Source organism: Hyla sarda, chromosome 4 (genome assembly GCF_029499605.1).
Source record: "Hyla sarda isolate aHylSar1 chromosome 4, aHylSar1.hap1, whole genome shotgun sequence".
Classification (NCBI taxonomy): domain Eukaryota; kingdom Metazoa; phylum Chordata; class Amphibia; order Anura; family Hylidae; genus Hyla; species Hyla sarda.
In genome coordinates this window covers 326938732-326961362 of record NC_079192.1, presented here as the reverse complement: position 1 = coordinate 326961362, position 22631 = coordinate 326938732, and the positions used below count along the sequence as shown (strand labels likewise).

Below are 22631 nucleotides of genomic sequence, written 5' to 3'. Positions count from 1 at the left end.
GGCCAACCGCACCAGCATATGGTCTCACAAGGGGTCTGAGGATCTCATCTTGGTTCCTAATGGCAGTCAGGCTACCTCTGGCAAGCACATGGAGGGCTGTGCGGCCCCCCAAAGAAATGCCACCCCACACCATTACTGACCCACCGCCAAACCGTTCATGCTAGAGAATGTTGCAGGAGGCAGAACGTTCTCCACGGCACCTCCAGACTCTGTCATGTTTGTCACATGTGCTCAGTGTCAACCTGTTTTCATCTGTGCAGAGCACAGGGTGCCAGTGGCGAATTTGCCAATCTTGGTGTTCTCTGGCAAATGCCAAACATCCTGCATGGTGTTGGGCTGTAAGCACAACCTCCACCTGTGGACGTTGGGCCCTCATACCACCCTCATGGAGTCTGTTTCTGACTGCTTGAGTAGACACATACACATTATGGCCTGCTGGAGGTCATTTTGCAGGGCTCTGGCAGTGCTCCTCCTTGCACAAAGGCGGAGATAGCATTACTGCTGCTAGTTTGTTGCCCTCCTACAGCCTCCTCCACGTCTCCTGAGGTACTGGCCTCACTCCTGGTAGCGCCTCCATCCTCAGGACACTACACTGAAAGACACAGCAAACCTTCTTGCCACAGCATTGATGTGCCATCCTGGATGACCTGCACTATCTGAGCCACTTGTGTGGGTTGTAGTATAGGAACTGAGAAGTGGTCTGTGGTCACCACCTGCAGAACCACTCCTTTATTGGGGTGTCTTGCTAATTGCCTATAATTTCTACCTGTTGTCTGTTCCATTTGCAAAACAGCATGTGAAATTGATTGTCAATCAGTGTCCATAAAGACAAAGCTACCTGGCGCTGGTAGTGTAGCAAGCTATCAGTCAATTGCAGGTGGGTAGCCAAGCAAAGCGGTGTATTGGAATGCGTGGTGCCTCACAGATAGAAATTATAACTTCTGACACAAAATGTGAATACAGGAGAAAATGGAATCTGGAGCACTCACCCAATTCTAGATGATATGTACTTTATTGATGAAAATCCACAGAGATAAAATCTGTTAAAAGTACATGCTGGGGAGCGTAGGCAGTAGCGTGCATAGGGCGACGGAGTCCGTTTCATACACACGGGCGTCATCAGTCCCATCGGTGACGTAAGTCCGCTGGTACTCAGGCTTTTAAATACATGAGCAGGTACGTACTTACAAATAACTATAACAGGTACAAAAAAACATAGAAACAACATGAAAGGACACATATTAAAAACAAAACACCAAAGAACTGCAGGTATTTTACAATTAGTTATAAGAAAACATTCAGTTCCTTCCATTCATTCAATTCTAAGGGACCTGTCTCATCGGTGCACATAATCCACCATGCTTCTCTCTGCATTAGTCTCAGGCGCCGATCTCCTCCATCTTTCAATGGCGGAACCGTTTCTATGCCAGCAAACGTTATACTTATGATATCACTACTATGAACATCCTGAAGAAAAAGCAGGTGGAGCAGCACTCAATTAGGCGTATTGTAGAGGGTGCAGGCTGTGGATGGTGACTTTATTTATCACCAAAATACATTGCGACGTTTCAACCACCTCTCGTGGCCGTCCTCAAGCAGTGCAAATTATACAAGGAATGCTTTAAATAGGAGAAAACATAGTGACCTCACTTCCTGTGGGCGTTAAGTAATTAACATATGTATACAAATAAACCCGTAAGATTGCAGTGGTGGTACTCTGTACATCAAACATAATAAGAAGACCTACTGCACTGCAAAAAAGAAGTGCAAGAAAACTACACACACTGGTGCTCAACACACAGTTTACAGTTGACAGATGATGTGACAACTCATATAAGTACAGTCCGTGTAAATCAGGCTGTACCTCCAGGTCAGACATGAGACCCAAGCAAGATCTCCCCCACGATCGTAGATCCTCCATAAGTAGTAAAGACAGAAGAGTGAAGGATATGTTCGGCGTTCTCGCCGGATCTTGCAACTTCCGGTGACTGGGCCAGAGCTTCCGGCTCGTGACATTCCAGCCTTGCGCATGAGTGGTGTGCTTGCTGTACATGCCAAACCATCTTGTGTATGGGCAGGCCCTCTTCTGGATGGTTGGCGTCTGCGTAGTGGGCGGCGGAGCTTGCACCTGCGCATAGGCGCCCTGAGCTCCCGATCCGCCATCTTGGGTGCTGGAAAGTGGACAGTTTAAGGCTCTGACCGTTCTCTGTGTTGCCAGTACTTCTCCCAGCGGGCTCATTGTGCCAAGTCGTCGGGTGATTCTCCCCCCATATATCGGGGGTGTCACCCAGTAGACAGTAACCCCGGTTTTGCCACCTAAAAACATATGGGTATACCGGGAAGGGCATTAGCCCCTGATTTGGAGAATAAATGTACCTTATAGTAGTAGAGCCTGTCCGCAGCCTCCAGCTCCCCATGGTCAATCCACACCACTTTGTCAATTCTGGAATTCACTCCTTTGCCCACAGCGTAAAGAATTGAGTAAAGCAAAAGAGAAAAAATAAAAAAGGAGAAAATAAAAAATAAAAGCTGCAATTGCGTAAACAAAGTCCTAGTGGATGCCCCAAACTTTAGATAGTGGGTGGAGATCTGGTCAGGCTTCCTTGTCGGTCCTGGAGTAAAACAAACATATGAAAAGAAATGAGTATGATAGTGTACAAAAGGTGATTACACATTAATGAAAAAAATTCTCAACACTTTTTATACGGAATGGGATGTGTCACTTATACTCAATATTTCAGGCGTTACAAATAGCATGTGTGACTTTAAAGTCAACATTCAGTCCCTCTGGTTTGAGGGTCTGAAGTTGAAAGATCCATTTAAGTTCTTTCTTTTTAAGTAGACTCACCCGATCTCCACCTCTTTTTAGAGGGGGGACGTGGTCAACCAACATGAATTTTAAGTCAATGGCAATTGCTTATCAACTGACCTCTACACCAAGGACACGGATTGTAACTCCATTCTAAAATATGCAAGCTGCCACCCAAAGTCCATGCTGAGGTCTCTTCCAACCAGCCAACTACTGAGAGTGCGGAGGATAGTCAGCACTCCGGACAAACTTGAACCTGCAATCAATAAAATAGCAGATAATTTTTTACAGAGAGGGTACCCTAGGAAACATCTCCAGATGCCGAGACAAAGTCATGCAAACATCAAGACATGATTTACTTAATCCTGTTAAATATAAATCTACCGACAAGAGGGTAGCTTTTGTGTCCACATATAACAATATATCTGGGAAGCTATCCACCATATTGAGGAAATTTTGGGGCTTACTCCAGAAGGAGTACCCCAGAATTTCCGAGTTCCAGCTACTACCACATATGGCATACAGACGTCCGCGAAATCTAAAATATCAAATTATCAAGGCTGATGTGTCCCTAAAAAAACAAACTCAGCGATTTCTAACAGTAGAAAATGTGGGCTCTTACCCATGTAGGATGTGTGTCAATTGCACCTACATGGTGAAGGGCAGATTTTTTCAACACCCTACTACTGGCATCCAATAAAAAATTCCATATTATTTGACCTGCAAAAGTGACCATGTCATATATATCCTGTGGTGCCCATGTCAAAAATTATATGTAGGGGAGACAACCTATGACTTTAAGACACGGATCAATCAGCACCGTTATACGATACAGAAAAAGAAACAAGACTTACCCATTCCGAAACATTTTCTGAGGAAGACCATGGGGAAAAGGACTTAAAATTCATGTTGGTTGACCACGTCCCCCCTCTAAAAAGAGGTGGAGATCGGGTGAGTCTACTTAAAAAGAAAGACCTACTGCCCAGCCAAGAAGTGGTGGAGACATCCGCTGCTTTCTCCGCTAGGCGGGTAAGTAGTGAGGAGGAGAGTGGAGTGGGAGGTGGTGTTGCGAGCGTTCAGGTTCCTGAAGCAGACACTGATGATTAACCTGAGGAGGACATCAGTGACGTGCAGACACAACTCGATGATGGTGAAGCTGATCGCACTTGGGAGCCGGGTACAGAAGGGGCTTCATCATCATCAGGAGAAGAGAGTTGCAGGTTGCCTGTGAGGCAGCAGCTGAGCCAGAAAGGTGGTAGCATGGTTGGCAGTCAGCATGGTGGCAGAAGTGGAAAGTCTGGAGCCAAATGTGCCCCGGGTAGACCACCTGCTTCGCAGCAGCCTTTCTTCCCAGGAGGTAGTGGAACAGGGGTTCCTGGAGTCTGTGAAAGTAGCAGTCAATCAGTGCGGACTGTTGGTGGGAAAGTCTGCTACTTGGCGGTGTGGCAGTTTTTCATCAAGCATCCAGAGGATGTTAAACTGGCCATATGCAAGATGTGTCAGCAGAAGGTGAAGCGTAGCCAGGGTTCCAATGTTGGCACCACGGCCCTGCGTCAACATATGCAACATCACCATAAAGCGGCCTGGGAGAACCGTGGCTCCAATGTGGTGGTTCGGCCTGCTGTATCACCCAGTGGCACGCCGTTCCCTCTTTCAGCCAGCCAAGGCTCAACCACCTCAGCCGAAGAGAGCTGTCTGTCATACCCATCTTCTGTCGCTCCAGATACTCCTGCTCCTCCTACTACAAGTCAGTCATTTCGCCAGCAATCCATTGGCGAAGCCGTGTCCAAGAGACAACAGTATGTGCCCATTCATCCATTGCACAAAGAGGGGAGGAAAAAAACTCCCAATAAAGCGGTGGCTGGAATGGCTCTCTCCTCCAGAGAATTGGTGTCTCGATTGGGGCAATTAACCGACCAAAACGGACATGTGCTCCCTGCCAGAGGGCTGGGAGGATGGAAGGAGGAAAAGGTTTTCCTCCTTCCATCCTCCCAGCCCTCTGGCAGGGAGCACATGTCCGTTTTGGTCCCCTTTTTGTGCATTCTCAAGACCGTCCTCTGCCAGCTGAGAACGGGACCGGTGCCGACTGCACTCCATACTGCACCACAGCAAGTGGTATCAAGTCTACTTTGGTGTTGTGCTCAAAATACAACACCACCAGGTGAGCAAACCTATTTACACAATACATGCTATATATCTTCGAAAAAGGATAATTGTGCTTAGATGCGCATCGGTTCTTTTCTGTTTTTTTCTTTTGATATATTGCATTCATCCATTGGCGCAGAAGTTGAATGTGCTCCTGTCCAAATTGCTGGTGCTGCAGTCCCTCCCTTTTCAAGTGGTGGACTCTGCACCTTTCAGAGATCTGATGGCTTGTGCCGAGGTGGAGAGTCCCAAGCCGTCATTTCTTTGCGAAGAAGGCAGTACTAGCCCTGCACAATTTTGTGGAATAGAAGGTGGGCCAGTCCTTGAGCCTGTCGGTGTGCACCAAAGTGCACGGCAGAGCCGACATGGGGAGCTGTAAATACTGGAGAGACTGAGCTTTGTGAAGATGAATCAGGCATGGATGAGCCAGGATTTCCACCCACCAATGCCTGATGCATCAGAGTAGATTGACCATGGTGCCACACCAACACTTCACAAATATGGATAGTGCAAAACATATTTAAGGCACTGCTCCCCAGTTACAGACATTTCTCCGCATCAGGTCACAAGTATTGAGGATATGCATTACGTAAAACTTAACTTTTAATAATATTCTTAGGAGAAAATATATGTACCCAAAATATTTTTGAAATCAAACAAAAGGAAAGGTGAAGAAAAAAAACACCATGTGCCACCTACACCACCAAGTATTGATATGATGCATAGCCCTCTAAAAGGTGGAAGGGAACAACGTATGGTCAATTATAACCAGTGAGGGTAAATACTTCCCCTGTAAGGCCCTACTCTCGCCCTATTAATTCCCTTCTTGGTGTTACTCATTCTAAAAAGGGAAGCCCCACACAGGAACCTCTCCCTATTCCCCCCTACAAACACTGCCATTCCCCAGGGTATTTAGGTGGAAATAGGGATAGGTTCCTGTGTGGGGCCGCCCTTTTTAAGATGAGTAACACTATCCTCAAAAAGGTGGAAGGGAACAACGTATTGTCCATTGTAGCAGATGGGAGTAAAAACGTCCCCTGTAAGGCCCTACTCTCACCCTATTAATTCACTTCTTGGCAAGTGTTACTTACCCTAAAAAGGGCTGCCCCACACAAGAAAGTTTCTCTATTTCCCCCTAAAAACCCTGGGAAATGGCAGTGTTTGTAGGAGGAAATACGGAGAGGTTCCTGTGTGGGGGCCCCCCTTTTAAGGGAGAGTAACACTTGCCAAGAAGGGAATTAATAATGCGAGAGTAAGGCCTTACAGGGGAACTTTTTACCCCCCACCGGTTACATTGGGCCATACGTTGTTCCCTTCTACCTTTTAGAGGTCTTTGCATCATATCAATATTCGGTGGTGTAGGTGTTTTTTTTTCTTCACTTTTCCTTTTGTTTGATTTCAAAAAAAATTTGGGTACATATATTTTATCTTAAGAATATTATTAAAAATTAAGTTTTACGTAATGCATATCCTTACTTGTGCACACTAACACTTTTACAAAAGAGACCGTTTTCTTCTGCCTACCTGCCTCAGCTACTATTCTGATCCTGCCACCCGCCTGATGCCACAAGTTCTCCTTTTTTCACCCACCTTCGTCACCGGGTACTGGTATTGCCATCCACTGCACCACTCTGTCACCGGGTCACTTTCAGGACTCCTGATACTGCTGCTACTGCAACCTCCAGGCTGTCTCATTTTGCCATCATATGTTCTCCTCATGCTGATGCCAGCTCCAAGCTGTCTCAATCTTCCACAATATGTTCTCTTCATGCTTCCGCCACCTCTAGGCTGTGTCATTCATCCACTATATGTTCTCCACATGCTGCCGCCAATTCGAGGCTGGCATTAAGACCACTATATGGTCACCTCATGCTGCCGCCAACTCTAGGCTGTGTCATTCAGCCACTATATGGTCTCCTCATGTTTCCACCACCTCCAGCCTGTGTCATTCAGCCACTATATGTTCTCCTCATGCTGCCGCCAACTCCAGGCTGTGTCATTCAGCCACTATATGCTGCCGCCAACTCCACGCTGTGTCATTCAGCCACTATATGTTCTCCTCATGCTGCCGCCACCTCCACTCCATGTCATTCAGCCACTATATGGTCTCCTCATGCTGCCGCCACCTCCATGCTGTGTCATTCAGGCACTATATGGTCTCCTCATGCTGCCGCCACCTCCACGCTGTCATTCAGCCACTATATGGTCTTCTCATGCTGTCCACCTCCACGCTGTGTCATTCAACCACTATATGCTCTCTTTATGCTGCCGCAAACTCTAGGCTGTGTCATTCAGCCACTATATGCTGCCACCAACTCCAGGCTGTGTCATTCAGCCACTATATGGTCTCGTCATGCTGCCGCCACCTCCTCGTTGTGTCATTCAGGCACTATATGGCCTCCTCATGCTGCCACCACCTCCACACGGTGTCATTCAGCCAATATATGGTCTCGTCGTGCTTCCGCCACCTCCAGGCTGTGTCATTAAGCCACTATATGTTCTCCTCATGCTGCTGCAAACTCCAGGCTGTGTCATTCAGGCTCTATATGCTGCCACCTACTCCAGGCTGTGTCATTCAGCCACTATATGGTCTCCTCATGCTGCCACCACCTCCATACTGTGTCATTCAGGCACCATATGGTCTCCTCATGCTGCCACCACCTCCGCGCTGTGTCATTCAACTACTATATGGTCTCTTTATGCTGCCGCCAACTCCAGGCTGTGTCATTAAGCCACTATATGGTCTCCTCATGCTGCCGCCACCTCCACGCTGGGTCATTCAGCCACTATATGGTCTCCTCATGCTGCCGCCACCTCCACGTTGTGTCATTAAAAGACATCTATAGCGCAAAATAACTTATCCCCTATCCAAAGGATAGGGGATAAGTTCTAGATCGCTGGGGGTCCAAGCGCTGGGGTGGTACGGGGGCGGTACGGGGCAGCGGCAATATACAGAAAAGGGGGCGTTCCGTCCCCACATGACGCGGCGGCCGACACGCCCCCTGCATGAATCCCATAGAGATACATGGAGGGGGAGAGTCTGCCGTGGCTTTCTGCTGGGGGCGAAACTTCACTTCCGGCAGACTGCCGCGGCCCCATCCAGGAGATCCCGGGGGGCCCCAGCGCTTGGACCCCCGTGATCTATATCTTATCCCCTATCCTTTGGACAGGGGATAAGTTATTTTGCGCTGGAGTACTCCTTTAAGGCACTATATGGCCTCCTCATGCTGCCACCACCTCCAAGCGGTGTCATTCAGTCACTAATATGGTCTCCTCATACTTCCGCCACCTCCAGGCTGTGTCATTAAGCCACTATATGTTCTCCTCATCCTGCCGCAAACTCCAGACTGTGTCATTCAGCCACTATATGCTGCCGCCAACTCCAGGCTGTGTCATTCAGCCACTATATGTTCTCCTCATGCTGCCGCCACTTCCACTCCGTGTCATTCAGCCACTATATGGTCTCTTTATGCTGCTGCTAACTCCAGGCTGTGTCATTTATCCACTATATCATCTCCTTATGATGCCGCCACCTCTGTGCTGTGTCAGTCAGGCACTATATGGTCTCCTCATGCTGCTGCCACCTCCACGCTGGGTCATTCAGCCATTATATGGTCTCCTCATATTGATGCCAGCTCCAGGCTCTGTAATTTTGCCCCTCTGCGACAGTGATTCTAATATGAAAAAGCACGAACACTCCAGCTGGGTTGCAGATCCAATGGTCAACTTTATTCACATATAGCTACATTGTATGAGTAAGGCCAGCACCTGGCCGAAACGCATCACATCCTGCCACATACCTGAGATTCATGTAGCTATATGTGAATAAATTTGACCATTGGATCTGCAACCGAGCTGGAGTGTTCGTGCTTTTTCATATTGTCTTTAAGTGCAGTCCGCACCTTCTCCGTGCTCAATATCTTGGCAACAGGGTGAGCTGATTCTACCTTCTATAGTGATTCTATTAGCGATGCCTGTAATCTGCATGTCATATTGAATAACAGTATTATTTCACTAACCCTGCACACACTCTATGCGTGTTACAGCAAGTCAAAGTGTTCTACACTCCTATTGAGGCTCTCTGTATGCCAGAAATAGCTGTTTTTAATAGCGATTCACCGCAAATTAATTCAGACCAAAACAAATTTTTTGGAATCAGCCGAATCAAATTTTTTAAAAATTTGCTCATCTCTACCTGTAATCTGCATGTCATACTGAATAACAGTATTATTTCACTACCCCAGCACACTCCCTATGCATGTTACGGCAAGGCAATGTGTTCTACACCCCTATTGAGGCTATCTGTAGCCCGGAAATAGCTGTTTTTAATAGCGATTCGCCGCAAATATATTCTGATCGAATCAAATTTTTAGTGGAAAATTTGGCAATTGCCCGAATTGAATTTTAGAAAAATTCTCTCATCTTTACTGAGAACCATATAAACAATCCACTGAAATTGTGGACTTCTGTTCTGTAGAGCAATGATACAACACAACACAACACCGAACTTTTCAGGCTCATGGATTAGAAAGGAGGAGGGAAAAAATTAAGCATATGGCAAAAAGAACAACCAACCTGCCTTGATTATACTCCAGGGCTACTTTGCTTCATCTGGCACTGAAAACCATCAGTTATGTGGAGGGCAAGATGTATTCAGTGAAGGATCAGGAAGTTTCATGGCTTCTATGGTTAAAGGGGTACTCCGGTGGAAAACTTTATTTTTTTTTTATCAACTGGTGCTAGAAAGTTAAACAGATTTGTAAATTACTATTAAAAAATCTTAATCCTTCCAGTACTTATTAACTGCTGAATACTACGAAGGAAATGACTTTACTTTTGTAACACAGTGCTCTCTGCTGACATCTCTGTCCATTTTAGGAACTGTCCAGAGCAGCATAAGTTTGCTAAGGGGATTTTCTCCTACTCTGGACAGTTCTTAAAATGGACAGAGATGTCAGCAGAGAGCACTGTGCTTGTGATGTCAGCAGAGAGCTCTGTGTTCCCAAAAAAAAGTCATTTACAAATCTGTTTAACTTTCTGGCACCAGTTGATTTAAACAACAAAAGTTTTCCACCAGAGTACCCGTTTAAGCAGAAGAATATTATATGTTGCTGATCCATGTTGTTTTGATATGTGCATGAAATAATAATATGTTATTAAACAACAGAACAGTGGATTTTTATGGGGTAGTGCCGTGGGAAATGGACCCAGATTTCTAGGTGAGAATTAATCCACCATTGCAATTACTATTGTTTTTGGAAGGTAACAGCTAGAGATGAGCGAACTTACAGTAAATTCAATTCGTCACGAACTTCTCGGCACTGCAGTTGATGACTGTTTCTGCGTAAATTAGTTCAGCCTTCAGGTGTTCCGGTGGGCATGAAAAGATGGATACATTCCTAGGAAAGAGTCTCCTAGGACTGTATCCACCTTTTCCAGCCCACCGGAGCACCGGAAAGCTGAACTCATTTATGCAGGAAAAGTCATCAACTGTCGAGCCGAGAAGTTCGTGACGAATCGAATTTACTGTAAGTTCGCTCATCTCTAGTAACAGCCATGTTTTCTAATCCTGTACAACCTCTTTAAAAGAAAATCTGGCAGGTTGTTCACCCACACTAAACCTAGTATACGGAAGAGCTGTAAAATGAGGGGTTACTCACTGAAATCCATTGGTGAGGTGCAGAGTTATGCTTGCAAATAGTTTTATTCCCACCCCAGCATGCATTGGAGGCATGGAGACTGCTGTCCAAGCTCTCCTGTCCCCTGTTAGGCCCCGCCCCTTGATTATTGTGTTAATATAGGCTGCCGGTGAGCACTCTGCTCTCTGTGCACTCACCAGAGGCCTTCATTAGCATAATAATGAAGGCGCAGGGCTGACAGGGGAATTTGGAGGAGACAGGAGAGCTCAGCCAGCTGGCTTCCCGCCTCCAGTGCGCTCTGGGTTGTATTAGGAATAAAAATATTTACAAGCATAACTCTGTATCTAACCAATGGATTTCAGTGAGTAACCCCTCATCTTACAGATCTTCACCTACACTATAACCCAGTTTACTGGGTTTAGTGTGGGTGAACTATTCTATCCTATGGCTGCATTCACATCACGATTTCTCCATCCAAGTTTTTATAACTTAAAATCGTATGAAATCGTATATAAAGTCAGATCCATTGACCTCCATTAAAAAATCGTATCCATTACACACATCCGATTTGATCCGCATCCGATTTCACACGATTTTTGTTCAGGTCTGAAAGCGGGGTTGACCACGATTTCAGACCTGAACAAAAATCGTGTGAAATCGGATATGGATCAAATCGGATGTGTGTAATGGATACGATTTTTTAATGGAGGTCAATGGATCAGACTTTATATACGATTTCATACGATTTTAAGTTGTAAAAATCGTTTACTCAAGTCGGATGGAGAAAGTGGAGAAATCGTGATGTGAATGCAGCCTATCTCTAAAGGCGGTGACTGAATGTTTGTGGGAGTGGCTGGGATTGGACACACGTTGCGGGAAGAGGCGAGACTAGAAAAACACTCCTTGCGGAAGCAGGCAATAGTTGTCAGAAATTCGGTGGGGATAGGATCTTTTTGTCTTTTGACATTACAAGTGCTCATGATATTAGTTATAAACCTCCATGTTCGAACATATAAGGAGTAAAATATGTTCTTCTCCATACAGATTTTGACATCATAATGCTTTAATAATTCAAAACTCATAATCCTTTTTTTTTTTAAATGTGGTTACTTTATTTTTCAGACCAGAAACACAGCACATTGTACCTTAATGTTGGAGAAAAAAAATCAATCAACCCCTTGTGCTCCTTAATACACAATATGAACTTTGTCCATCTAAATGGCAGTGATTTATTTTCTATTATTTTTATAATTTTTTGAACATTTACAGACACAAAAGGAAATGCAGTTTGTCAAGTGGTTTCCAAGTGATTAGCTCGGTCCTGGCCTCCATCCAGCTCCCATGAAATGACATAATAGGTGTAATCGACGATTACCTTTAAAAATCAGATGACTATAAATATTTATAAATGTAGTGGTGCTCTTAAATTGTACTGTTACTACGGCAACCACAAAATTGAGGAGGCGGCTCACTTGCATTGAATTGTGTACCCTCACTTGTTTCTCCCCTGGTTTTCTTCTCTGGAGAGAAGGGCCTAGGGTTCGGTCCTTTAAATAACATATTTCAATGTACTGTATCAAAGAGTAATGTTCTAATCTGGTTTAATGCATGCTGGATTTATGGGCTGTGCATATAATTGCTTAGAAAAACAACAAACGGAATGATTTGGTAAAATGATGAGAACAACTTAATGGAGGAACATGTATTGCAGACAAACAATTCGAAAATATATATAATCTAAATAAAGGTTACAGAGTAAAGTTAACAAAAAGACAAATAGACATAACGCTTTTGAAGCCTCTGACTAATAAGTTATTCACAGATGTAACTCTGTGTGATGTTTTTTTGTAAATTTGGTGCAAGATAGATAGAAATTGGACCATTTCTGCAGAACCACTGCAAATACGTTTATATGTTTTATTTTATAAAATTAATAAATAAAATATATTATAATTGACTCCCTTGTCTTTTCTGTCCTTAAATTTCAGCATTTTCCCAAATGGTGCCAGTAGAAAAAAATTGAAAAAATATACAAAGGTCCTAGCCTAGAAGCAGGAGTAAGTCCATTTTTACTGTAGCATATCTATCATCATTGCATAAAAAGAATATAAAATGTAAAAGGAACCATTTTTGTTGGCCAGTTACAACTGGGTGATGCTGCATTTATTGTACTTGGTACGTTCTGCAGCCATTACATTCATGTATACTTAATTACAGGAGGCAAAAGCAACAGTGACATCTACAGGTTCTAACCAGGCAGTGAACATTTACAACGGCTGCAGTGCAGCCCAGGAAAAGGTTATTTTATTTTTTTTTATTTTTTTGGGACTGGACTTTTAAGCCCTTTATTCTCAAAACAGTTTGTATAATTAGAATTTTGCAGCAATTCTGTAGACTAAATTGATATATACAGCTATGGACCAAATTGTTTTTACCCTTCCATTAAAGGAGAACTCCAGAATATAAAAATTGTCCCCCATACTGCCGGCAGTAAAAAAAAAATAAAGATGTACATACCTTCCTCCACTCCCCAGGGGCCTCCGGTAACCGGCTCCGGTCTCCGCCACGATCCTCTTCCTGGTTGCTGGTGATTGGCGAGTCATACTGCGCTCATCCAATCACCGGCCGCAGCAAAGTCCCGGCTCGGCCGCTGATAGGCTGAGCGGCAGTGTGATGTTTTCGGCCCCGGCAGCAGGTGCCGGTGTAGTGAAGAATTTTGTGTCCTGAAGCGTTCTCACACTGCCGCTCAGCCTATCGCCGGCCAGGTCGGGACTTCACTGGTTACCGGGGGCCCCGGGGGAGCGATGGAAGGTTTGTACATCTTTATTTTTTTTACTGCCGGCAGTATGGGGGACAATTTTTATATTCCGGAGTTTTCCTTTAAACCCCTTCCATGTTTTCTCCTATTATTCCTCAGTAAATATGACAATTTTTTAAGATTAATCTTGACTTGGCTACATCAGACCGCCTACCCAAGGTGAAAGACATTGGCTGGCATTTATAATTGTAGGTGTAAGACATTGGCCGGCATTTATCGTTGTAGGTGTAAGTGAAGCATTTTTCTACACTTTTTTTGTGTGTGCTGGTAATGTGTAGGAGAACCACATTTATTAAATGGTCTCAGAGCATTTGATACATTTTGTGCAGGTCACATTTTCTGAAATTTCTCTCTTCACATACACTAAAAAGCTAAGTCTGGACTGGTGTAGTTTTAGAGACTTTTCAGTGGCTTTGCTCCTTTTCAGTGGCTTTGTTCATAAAACCCTTCTATGTCATGTGTATTGCCAAAATCAGTGGATTGCAACCCAAAATCAGCAGAAATGTGTAAATCAAAAGGCGCAAATAAACCCTGCTTGCGCCTTTTTTGCGCCTTTTCTAGACACATAAAACAGTCTAAAGACAATGATAAATGTTGGCCATTGCTTATACAAGTAGGGGGATCCTAGACCACTCTGCTCTTGTTCTCACTCTAGGTCCCTGTCCTTTTTCTTTGACCCTTCTCCTATCTTATAGGGAATACTGGGAATATAATGCTAGTCATCTGGATGCTTTACTACAATGGGATGCTTAGAAGGCTATGGTTCAGGGGGGGCCTTTATTGCAGAAGTAGCAGGTCAGAGGACAATTTCTAGGGCTATGGAGATACCCTAGCTTGGGGAAGTGCAGGCAAAGGAGGAGGCAGTTATAAGAGATCCATCCACTGCAAATAAAACAAACTGGGGTAGGATGCAGAGGGATTTGTTGCAAGGGTAGAAAAGAAACTAGTAGATAGGGAGGCAGCGCTCATTGAGTTTGTGGATGAAAATGGGAAACTGCTAGCCTAACTTGTGAGAACGAGTCAACCTGTTGCTTCTATTTTCCTGCGCAGGTGACTCTTGATGCTCCCATAGTAGGGGAGGAGATAACAAAGGCCATTCAGGACATGCCCCTAGGAAAGATTTTGGGAGTGGGCAGTGTGAACGTTAATTGGGGAGTGGTATAAGGTAAATTTTGAGATATTGGTGCTCTTCTTGGCTAAAATCTTGGCCACGAGGCTCAATATGATTGTCACATCTATAATTTACCCTGACAAAACTGGGTTTATGCCAGGTTGGGCGACAGATATTAACTTGCATTTGAATATTGCTGCTTCCAAAGGTGATGAATCCCCTAGTTTTGTTGTTAGCCTCTATGTATATAAGACTTATCTTTGGAGTCTGCTTACATGTCTTTGGTCCTGGTATAGATCATGGGCTCAACAACTAGACAGTTGTTGACAGTTAGGGCTGAAAGTTAGGGCTGAAAAGTTGAGGGTAACAAATGATACACTTTAACAATAGCATTACACAATTGGGGAGCTACACTGCTAAGCTGGGACGTTCCAACACCCAGGTGGCCAATGGAAACCTTTCTGACTACCTAGCTGTGTAGAATTGAGCCGCCTATGTAGGCCCAAGCCAAATGAGACAAGCTGCATACAGTATGTATGTATTATTTAGGTTGTATCATTTTTTTTAAACACACTATTCTATTTACTAAGTGCAGTAGACTGATTTTACAGGTAAAATACAGACGTCTCCAAGTAAAGCAAATTATGACTATTCTCCAATTCAGCCAATCTTGCCATTAATGTTACTGCTGCAAAAAAAATAAAAAATAAATAGTGCCATATTTTTGACCAGAACTTTTACAGCACTGCTCTTCACAGAGCAAGTAAGTGGCTAAATATTACGAATAAATCTGCTGTTTAGGCAATCTTATGTTTCCAATTTTCTTCAATTTCTGTGTCCAAAGGCAAACTTCACACAATAAATTATTTAAGACTACATGCCACCGTTAAATTCAGTTGCTACCTAAATTTACCATTGCAGATCCCTTCATACAAAATGTGCATGAAAGTAAAACCATAAAGGTTAAAAGCACCATTAGGCAATAAACCAACATTGTGCTGAAGTAATAGTGTAACCTCCATAACCTTCATGCTACAATACAAATGAAGATTTACACTTCTATTGTGGCTGTAATACATGTAAAATGATGCAACTTTACCAAGCAGTCTTCATTAAAAAATTCCTTTTAGTCTATGTGTCTATGTGGATATTAGTCATTATCAGCTGGTTAGAGCAGAGCTACTTTTGCCATGAACCCCTTCTTGGTGTGACCCTATTTTTGTTTCCTTTTTGCTCATATGGCAGTTTGCAAACCAACAGAGAGGAGGAGGTGAGTAAGTTGTTTTCCTGTCACTGGCCAGAGAGGTAAGGGAAAGGAAGTCCAGATGAAATACTGCTGGCAACCAGCACAGCTCTGGTCCCACAGCCTGCAATTGGGAGAATGAGAATTATCTTTGCATCTTAGAGAGGGCTGTCAGAGGCTCAATAGATGCAGTAAAAGCCCCGAAATTAAAGAGCACTTGTAGCCTCTGGGATTTTACTATTTAACTGCAATGCTGCATATTTTCTTCAACAGCCAGCTGGCAATAACTTTCTTTTAGTATGGGTTGTGAATCTTTAGCCCAGGGAGGAATAAATCTCTTGTAATCTATATCCCAAAATCCCCCCCCCCCCCCTAAGCCCCAGATTCACACACCCTTCTAAATAAAAGTCAAGTTGGCTAATGTAAGAATTTTAGCAAAGGGTTAAAGCCCTATTTCCTGGGAATGGTAAAATGTAGAAACAAAATGAACAGTATACAAATGAGGAGCTACAAAATAATATAAATAAATCAATGTTTTTTTTCAAACTTGCCACAGGTCCTCTTTACAGGGAATGTGTCCTCAGAAAATGACCTATTATGTACATTAGGTTTTTATGTTAAACATATTTTTTAAGATTTTTTTTCAAATTTTCCATATTAATCTCTGTATTTTAAAATAATCCTTCAATCTTGCACAATTACTTCTGTTTACAATTACTTCTGTAAAGGTCACAGAGCATGCCTAGAAAACTCTCCCACAAAAGCCGATATGGTCCCTCTATCTACTGTCTATAAATGATGTGCAGTTAGTTTAGACAATAATTCTACCCCTTTAATGCACAACAAATGTAATTAAAATAAAAAAAATTACAATCAGAAAACAGAATCAGATTAGAAAATAAATAAAATATTTCGGGATGTGATTCTACTCTCTAAGTGGTCGTTGTTGTTTCAAAATCCCCTCCAAGGACTAGAAAACCTTTTTAGAAATCCCTTCCTTTACTCCCCAAAAAACTGCTCTAAAATAATGGCCACTAGGGGTCTCTCTTCTCTGCAATCTGCTGTTTACTCTCGGTTGTTATGTGAATTTCATCTCTAGCTACAGCTATGTGAAGGAGTAAGAGAGAGTGAGCCTGGTCTGTGTACCTACAATCTGTGACCAATCGGAGACCCTGTCTGCCTTATCCAGTTGGTCTATGATGCCCCTAAAAGGTAAATTAAAGCTGCTTGTCTCTGTCACTTTCTAAAACAGCACCTTGCAAAGCCTGTGTCTCAGTACCCCTTCTCCTTCCACATGCTACTGTAACACTCACATTTCTGAAGACAGGACTCCCGTGTTTGTGGATCCGCTGGACCTGTGTGGCAGATGACTCGGACTGTACCAGGGATGGGCTTGCAGCTGCAGGCGACACCCAGGTCGCTACCCCTGGCATGGCTTGACCACACAGGCGGCTGTGGATATGCGAGGCACAGGAGGGATGAGGCAACTCAGTCTGGATAGCAGTAGGTCAGGGCAGGCGGCACAGTAGCGTAGTCAGGACGTAGCAGGAGTTCAGTAGGCAGGCAGCAGAGAAGCAAGGTAAAGTTATAAGAGCAGGAGATCTGGTACACGGAAAGGCAATACAAAGGAACGCTTTCTCTAGGGCACAAGGCAACAAAGATCCAGCAGAGAACTGAGGAGGGTGGAGGAATTTATAAACAAGCCACAGGTGGTTACACTAATGCACTAATTACATGCACTTTAAATCTTAAAGCTCCGGTGCGCGCACACCCTAAGGGACGTGGACACGCGCCGGAGCATAGCGGTGGAGGCAGAGGCATGAGAAACACCCGGAGAGTGACGGACTGGGGCTTGCATGCGTCCCGCAATGCGAGTCCCAGCCCCGCCGGCAGCAGAAGGTAAGGGGACCATGCGCTCACGGCCAGCGTGTGAGGCCGGAACGCATAGTGTAACAGCTACAGTCACTAGTACTTTGTAATGGCATAGCAGAGAGGAGTATGTGATGTGCTGTAATTGGCTAGAGAAGTAGGGGAATGTAAATCTCTGGGTATGATACTGGCAAACAGACCATCTCTGGCACCACCCCCTAAAATGGAGAGAATAAGAAATAGATGTGCACCATGGAGGGAACTGTACGGAGGTCATCGAGCAAAACTATGCAGTTTTAAAAATCCTTTTGAAACAATAGGTATGCTTTAAAGCTGGTGCCACACAAGCCTTATTTGCACTTGACAAAAAGGTAATAATTACAATAATTAAATAAAAAGTTGTATACGTTGTCCATTCTCCTCTGCTAACCAATGGTGTGGCACAGCTGTCGAAAATGGCATCAAAACCACACCCCCATTATTCAGCCACAATCGATTTACATAATGGGAAAACTATGGACCCTTTAGAAGATTAAAGAGTGCCTGTCACCAAACTAAACTTTTAATATATTGTTCTTTATGTAATTATAAGACACTTTGCTATTTACTTGCTGTTAAAATTCTCAACCTTTATATGTTTTTAATGTGATTGAAAAAAACGGCCACTAGGTGGCTCTGTTCTGTTTCCTGTGCAAGTCAAACAGTTAGTTTGGTCTCCTCCCACACAATATGAACAAGGGGAAAGGTAAGATACAGTGCATTTTAAAGCTGAGAAATTTTTTTTAAGGGCAAGAGGGGTGATAGGAGTAGTTAGGGATTGTAATCTGAGTTAGTTTAGAAAATACACTTTGATGACAGGTACTCTTTAAAGGGGTACTCCGCTGCCCTGAAGTTTATTGTTCCGGACTCTGTGTGCGGGCTTCCGTGTTCAGGGCCACCCCTCGTGACGTCACGCCCGCCCCCTTCGTGACGTCACGCCCGCCCCCTCAGCGAAAGTCTACGGGAAGGGGGCGCGATGGCCGTCACATCCCCTTCCCATAGACTTTTGTTGAGGGGGCGGGCGTGACGTCACGAAGGGGGCGGGCGTAACACCACGAGGGGCGGCCCTGAACACGGAAGCCCGCACACAGCGTCCGGAACAATAAACTTCCGGACGCTGGGGAGCGGAGCTTCCGACACAGGGCAGCGGAGTACCCCTTTAAGGGTGTATTCACACATACAGTATACTGCACATATTTCATGTGCAGGATTTGAAGCTGCAGATTTGATTGTATGCTAATTTACTGAACACAGCTTCAGATCTGCAACTTCAAATCATGCACATCAAATATTAACATAAAAAGGGGTATTACAGAAGTAGAAGATATTAATTGTATAGGTTTTACAATTTTCTAAAATACTTTTTGCTGTATAGATCTGGTTTACTGAAAATCTGTCCTGGTCGTGTGGTGATCACTTATGTGCCCGAGCCATAAGACACAGTCCTGATAACTGCTTTAGGCTTCTTTCACACTGCAGTGTGACGTCTGTCAGGGAGCCCAGGGAGAATAGCGGGAGTTAAAATATATCATGCAAAGTTTTTTCCTCCCACTACTGCTGTCAAAAAACTACGGCGCCCGACAGACTCCATAATAGTAAATGGGATCTATCGGGACCCGTTGTTTCCCATTGTGCCTAATGAAAAATAATGTGCATTAAGGCAAAAAAAAAAAAAAAAGGCCTGACAGACGTTTGCAGACGGGCACAATGTCAGTGTGAAAGGGGCCTTAAAGATGGAATTTACAGTTCTCATTCCCTTGCAGGCTACAGAGAAGGTTTACATTCAATGATAATATACAAAGAATTACATTTACATGTTAATACTATTGTGGTGTCGGGGTGTGAGGTACAGGGTAGATGCAGGGCAGATGTTATGGCCCAAGGGGCAGATGGTATTAACCCCTTCTTGTCGTGACGCCAGGGCGTGGTTTAACCTTAACCACCCGAAGGTAATACCGCTCATCCTGGGTTAGGCAGGGGCAATGAAGATACCAACTCCGGATTAACCCCTTAAGGACTCAGGGTTTTTCCGTTTTTGCACTTTCGTTTTTTCCTCCTTAACTTTTAAAAATCATAACCCTTTCAATTTTCCACCTAAAAATCCATATTATGGCTTATTTTTTGCGTCGCCAATTCTACTTTGCAGTGACATTAGTCATTTTACCCAAAAATGCACGGCGAAACGGAAAAGAAAATCATTGTGCGACAAAATCGAAAAAATTTTTTGCCATTTTGTTTGCCATTTTGTAACTTTTGGGGGCTTCCGTTTCTACGCAGTGCATATTTCGGTAAAAATTACACCTTATAATTATTCTGTAGGTCCATATGGTTAAAATGATACCCTACTTATATAGGTTTGATTTTGTCGCACTTCTGGAAAAAATCATAACTACATGCAGGAAAATTTATACGTTTAAAAATGTCATCTTCTGACCCCTATAACTTTTTTATTTTTCCACGTACAGGGCGGTATGAGGACTCATTTTTTGCGCCGTGATCTGAAGTTTTTATCGGTATGATTTTTGATTTGATCGGACTTTTTGATCACTTTTTATTCATTTTTTTAATGGTATAAAAAGTGACCAAAATACGCTTTTTTGGACTTTGGAATATTTTTGTGCGTACGCCATTGACCGTGCGGTTTAATTAATGATATATTTTTATAGTTCGAACATTTACGCACGCGGCGATACCACATATGTTTATTTATTTATTTTTTTACACTGTTTTATTTTTTTTATGGGAAAAGGGGGGTGATTCAAACTTTTATTAGGGAAGGGGTTAAATGACCTTTATTAACACTTTTTTTTTACATTTTTTTTGCAGTGTTATAGGTCCCATAGGGACCTATAACACTGCACACACTGATCTCCTATGCTGATCACTGGCGTGTATTAACACGCCTGTGATCAGCATTATCGGCGCTTGACTGCTCCTGCCTGGATCTCAGGCACGGAGCAGTCATTCGTCGATCGGACACCGAGGAGGCAGGTAAGGGCCCTCCCGGTGTCCGATCAGCTGTTCGGGACGCCGCGATTTCACCGCGGCGGTCCCGAACAGCCCGACTGAGAAGCCGGGTCACTTTCGGCGATGTGTGGTATTAGCCGCGGGTCCCGGCCGTTGATGAGCGCCGGGACCGAAGCGATATGATGCAGGATCGCGGCGCGATCCCGCTTCATATCGCGGGAGCCGGCGCAGGACGTAAATATACGTCCTGCGTCGTTAAGGGGTGAAGGATGACGGCATCTTTATCAAAAACCTGTCCAGAGGAAAAGTTGCCCAGTTTCCCATAGCAACCTATCAGATCGGTTCTTTCATTTTTAACAAGGCCTCTGCAAAATGAAAGAAGGGATCTAATTGGTTGCTATGGGCAACTGGGCAACTTTTCCTCTGCACAGGTTTTGATAAATCTCCCCCATAGTCTTTGCAGTACAGCCAAATATCCCAGGAAGGTGACCAGTGACACAGGGGGACCTCGCAGGCTTGCTGGGACTTGCAGTAGTTAGACTGACTTTAGTGCAGGCCACGGTGACTACAGATTGACTTGACTTGACAGAGATGGTGACTGACTTACTGATGACCGACTTGTGGCTGCAGGACTTTAGGCTTGAGGCCTCCAATGCTCTGGACACAGACACTGGAACAACTTGACTAGACTTGACCTCAGAAGAAGTAGCAATGTGCTAAGAAAGATGAGCTAAGAGAGAGATTGCAGCCCCTCCCCTGGTTATATAGGGGGGCTGTGCAAGGAGCCCATAGGTCACTTGAGGGGGGGGGAGTTACCTGGTCACTGGAGCCCTCTGGGTAACAATCATGTGGTACAAACAAAGCAAGAGTACATTAAATGAGGCAAACCTATATACATAATGGGGGTATGCTGCAGAGGAGCCCTGGGGACATGTACTGAGGACAGTACGGGGCCACATCATCCAGTACTGGGACATCACACTATAGTATGTATCTATTTGGCGGTAATCTGGATCCAAAGGAAATGGCGCTGTTAACTAATACAATTATACACCCACTTAATGGACACATTTTAGGACTTCTTCATACCCTGGTTACGCATCAGACATATGCTGACATCTAGCCTGTCTGGATTTTATTGTGCTACCGATCAATCCTTATGACATCCACAAGGATTTTAATATCTGGTTCTTCTGTGAAGCCTATATCTGACCGTACAAGCCAAGGTGAAAGTGAGATAATGTATATTTTCACATGTATACTAGAGACTGACATAGTCCTTCTCCGATGATTGGTCATATGCTGCTGCTGCACGGTGCAGTGCTGTTTCCTTGCAGAGGTTAATTCAGAGCATATGCTGGACAGGACCCGTGTCACGAAGCAGAACCACATGCAGTGAGCCAGTGTGTGTCACTCTGCTATGTCTACCAATGGCAGAGCAGAGCTGTACGTGCCAGTGTGTCTCCCGGTACAGAATGTTCTGAGGCAGTATTTAGATGTGTCAGCCTTGAGATGGAAGAAGGTGGGGGGGTTGTTACCCCTAGGTGACATACGTGTGTTTCTAATACAATGCAAATGGATTTCTGCTTTCAGTTCAGACACCTGTTATTGTAGCTTTGCCAAAATCATTTCTTTCGACCTTCCTTGTACCATGCTATTATTTTCTATGTGAAACCGATCATAGAGTTCACACTTCCGTTCTGACAAGTGTTATATATTTTGTATTGTCAGGATGGCTGTTCTTAAAATGCTTACAATGATCCTTGTTCACTGGCTTTGTGCCACATAGAATATCCACAGAAAGGATTTGGGAATGTTGAAGAATACCAATAAAGAAGAGTCGTAACCATGAATTGTTTCTATGATGGAATGGTATCCTCTTCAGACAGGTTAAAGGAGTACTCCGCCCCTAGACATCTTATTCCCTATCCAAGTGAGAGAGAGGTGAAAGAAAGGAGGGATTCTGACGAGCGCTGCTGGGTGGGGATGTT

General features: G+C 44.1%; 2 long non-coding RNA genes across 3 annotated transcripts in view; one reads left to right on the top strand and one right to left on the bottom strand.

The window, feature by feature from the left end:
* Positions 1-1064: 1064 nt before the first annotated feature.
* On the bottom strand, positions 1065-21350 carry LOC130369595 (uncharacterized). Of its 2 annotated transcripts, none has more exons than XR_008892828.1 (3): positions 21248-21350; positions 2377-2612; positions 1065-1194 (listed from the first exon to the last, which is right to left on the bottom strand). It is a non-coding gene; the product is annotated as an uncharacterized LOC130369595 (long non-coding RNA). The 2 variants fall into 2 exon arrangements; XR_008892829.1 differs by lacking the exon at positions 21248-21350 and adding an exon at positions 14798-14995.
* The window catches only part of LOC130369593 (uncharacterized), a 74522-nt gene continuing 66837 nt past the window's right edge, over positions 14947-22631 (top strand). The window contains exon 1 of the long non-coding RNA XR_008892825.1: positions 14947-15052. This is a non-coding gene — a long non-coding RNA (uncharacterized LOC130369593). The remainder of the gene's footprint in view (positions 15053-22631) is intronic.